Here is a 3700-nt window from a genome sequence, read left to right as displayed (position 1 = left end):
GTGAATGAAAGAACAAAAGCAATTTGAATTAAATTGATGGACAAAGCAGACTAAAACAATACATAATAAATTACAAGGACCTACATTGCAGCTTCTAAATACCCATTTAATTTAAAAGTGTTCTAAATTCTCTTGTGGACTCGGTTCCAAGAAAGAGATCGCAAGCCCTTCTTAGGTTCTAGAGATACCAGGCTGCCAACCAGTGTCTGCTTTCTCCAAATTGGCCTTGCGGCTACAACAATTGGCTTATTTTTTCTACTCCTTTTTCCTCATCGCACCATCCGTTGCTTTGTGTAACATCTTACCTGATGAAGAGTTCTGGAGAGCTAAGCACATTTTTGTGACTTCGGGGCTGATCCTAATAAAGAATTGCCCAGCTGTAGGCCTTTAGCTCAGTGGTAGAGCATTCACTTTGCATGCAGAAGGACCCAGATTCAATCCCTGGCATCTCCAGGCAGGGCTGGGAGAGAGCCCTGTTTGAAATCCTGAAGAGTCACTGCCAGTCAGTGTAGACAATACTGAATCAGATGGACAAATGGTCTGACTCAGTGTAAGGCAGCTACCTATGTAGCTATGTTTGCTTGAGCTGGGAATGATGGGAGTTGTAGTCCAACAACATCTGGAGACCCAAGGTAGAAGAACACTGTCCTAGCACATGGGGAAGGTTGTAGCCACATGTGTGCCTGCCCCTGTTAGCTGTGCACACACCATGAAAGTACACAGGCTGTGCACATATAGTGAACAAGATTCAACTAAGTGGAAGCTCTGCCCTTCTACTTGAACAATGGCTCCTCTCCATCTTCTCTCCTGAAATTGGCTCTGCTGAGGGTTGGAAGAATCCCCAGAACAGCACTCAGTGGGGGAGGAGGGATCATTACATCTGGCCAGCCAAAATGTTATATTGAATCCTTAGTGTTATATTGAATCTCTCCTCATAAATGTGAAGCACATGCCTCCCCCTGCTATCCTGAGAACTGTAGGCTACCCTTCACAGAGCTACAATTCCCAGCACCCTTCACAAACTACAGTTCCCAAGATTCTTTGGAGGAAAGCCGTGTGCTTTAAAAAGATTAAAGTTAAAGCATTTAAATATGTTTTTACTGCTGTAACCCACCCCAGGATCAATCAAGCAATCGCTTTAAACATATGGTGTGTAGGCATCCTTAATCAAATACGATAAAGAAACAAATGCAAATTATTGGCTTTGAATTTGGGTTACCTTGGTGCACGTTATTTGTTGCCATTAGCATAAGCATATATGTGAGTTTGTATCCAAGCCGAATGACTGAATATTTTGAAAGTGACCTTGAAGCACTCCCCTACCCAAGGCATACAAATTTTGTTTTGTTCAGGCCAACAACTGCTGTCTCTGTAGACTGAGAATCTCCCAGGTGAGCTCTCTGCACACCTGCACCTGGAAGTGAGTCAGCAGGAACAGAGGCTGCGGCTGGATCCCAGAGAATCCCAGACACTGTGCCCTGAAATAGAAACATCACAGGGACCCTCCTGGCAACTGTGTACAGCCCAGACACCCTGCAGCCTAGTTACTGCATTTTCTTGGACACTAGCAGCAGGAGGTTGAATAAGGGCAAAAGTAATGGATCATCGCTCAGCTGTAAACAGCCATCAAGCAGGAACCAGTCTGTCAAGTCAAGGATCAATGTTGGGAGGCAGAACCAGAAAACAAGCCAAGAGTCAGACCCAGTAAAGCAATGGTGGGGAACCTGTTGTTCTCCAAAGTCCTGGACAAAGACCTTTCTCAGCTTTTCTATCTAACCACCCATTATGTGCCTTGTGCGTTCACAACACCTTATAGGTTTGAAGCAATAGAAAGGGGCCATGGACAGTTCCCCAGAAAGGTACACATGCATTTCTTACTGTGTATTATAAAATGGGATGGTAAATGACCATAGTCATAACTACAATCTGTCACATGCTTTATCATCCTTATCTTCATCTGCACAACAGGTAGATCCTAAGTATATATACATTCTTAGCTCATATCTTTCCACAGGCTGACAAAAAATTACAACATGTTTAAAACCAAAATAGAATAATAAATTGTAAAAGCACACACAACAAACACACGTCAAAAAAAGCAAGTAAAAACTCATGTTATCCTTCGTATCTGTCAGACACACCCCATATGGAAAATCCTTTGTTTGTGTATATTTTTGCTTCTTATATTAGTTTCTATGAATTAGTTGTTCTATGTGTTGCTGTGATGTCTAGATGTGCACAATATTCTGTAAATTAAAATGCATTATGAACCTGTTCTGTTTCTATCAAATTGGAAGTCACTGCTAAGATGTTCTAGTTACAGGTAGGTAGCCGTGTTGGTCTGCCGTAGTCGAAACAAAATAAAAAAATTAGCACCTTAGAGACCAGCTAAGTTTGTCATTGGTATGAGTTTTCGTGTGCATGCACACTTCTTCAGATACACTGAAACATGCATGCACACGAAAGCTCATACCAATAACAAACTTAGCTGGTCTCTAAGGTGCCATTGGAAGGAATTTTTTATTTTGCTAAGATGCTGTAACTAATAGCTATGTCCTTGAATCCTTACCTTCCAGCAGCATCAAAGAATGCATTTTAGGATACGCAGCAAAACTATAGTGACTCTTTGGGTGAACAGATGCAATCGAGGACCACAGAAGCAACACACTTCAAAGCAGGTGTTGGAAGATTCAGGACAGATCACAGGAAGTATTTCTTCAAACAGCACATAGTTATGCTATGGAACTTGCTCCCACAGGAGGCAGTGATGGCCCCCAACTTAGATGTCTTTGAAAGACACAAATTCATTGAAGTTAGGCCTATCAGATGGCTACTATCCAGGACGGATATGCTCTGCAACTGTGGCTGGAGCCTATAGTGCTTCTGAATGCCAGTTGCTATAAACCACAGGAGGGGGAGAGCACAAGCTTGGCTTGCTGGTTTCCCACAAGGCATCTGGTTGGCCGCTGTGAGAACAAGATGCTGGAATAGTTGGGCCTGACCTGGTCCAGTAGGCTTGTCTAATGTTATCCTGCACCTTTAACGGTTGTGTAGTTTGCAAGGGAGATATAGTTTGCACAAGCTACACCTGTAGAAACTGCATCTTCTGCTCATCTGTTAAAGGTGTTCTCTGGCTATCCTAGGCACCCTGCACCCTGTATTTCCATCACTTTTTCCTACCATCCACTCCACTTGTCTCCATGGAGAAAATAAGATTCCCGCTAGCTACCGAATGCAAAAGTGGACAGGGCAGGAAGCACAGCTGCCATAGCTCTGCCTAATGCTTCAAAGCATTTAAAGGCATATAGGCACCATCTCTGCCTGGGAACTTAAACAATGAGAGGAAGAGTGTGTGTGCGGCACAGACCTATTTGCCTGGTTTATTTATTTCTTAGAAATGAGTGGTTTGTTGTTTTTTTGTGTATATTCCTGGTCTTGAATGAGACTGCCCGTGCGCATTAACTCCATCACATCAACAAGCTTAACAATTTGCTGCCTGATTTACTCAATGAACATCTCTGTTATCATCTACAGGTGAGTGATAACTTACTTCAGCCACAAGGGGTGGGTTCGGGGGAGGAAAAGTAGCGTCAGAAAGTTTACAGGCAACACATGCATTGCAACATCATTGTTACAAATAGCAACACTTGCAGCAACCTGACTGTTGATCCCAAAATAATGGGACCCATTGGCTCAAGAT

The sequence above is a fragment of the Zootoca vivipara genome, chromosome 7 (assembly GCF_965207765.1).
Source record: "Zootoca vivipara chromosome 7, rZooViv2.hap1.1, whole genome shotgun sequence".
Classification (NCBI taxonomy): domain Eukaryota; kingdom Metazoa; phylum Chordata; class Lepidosauria; order Squamata; family Lacertidae; genus Zootoca; species Zootoca vivipara.
The sequence above is the reverse complement of the archived record's forward strand: the minus strand, read 5'-3'. Positions refer to the sequence as shown.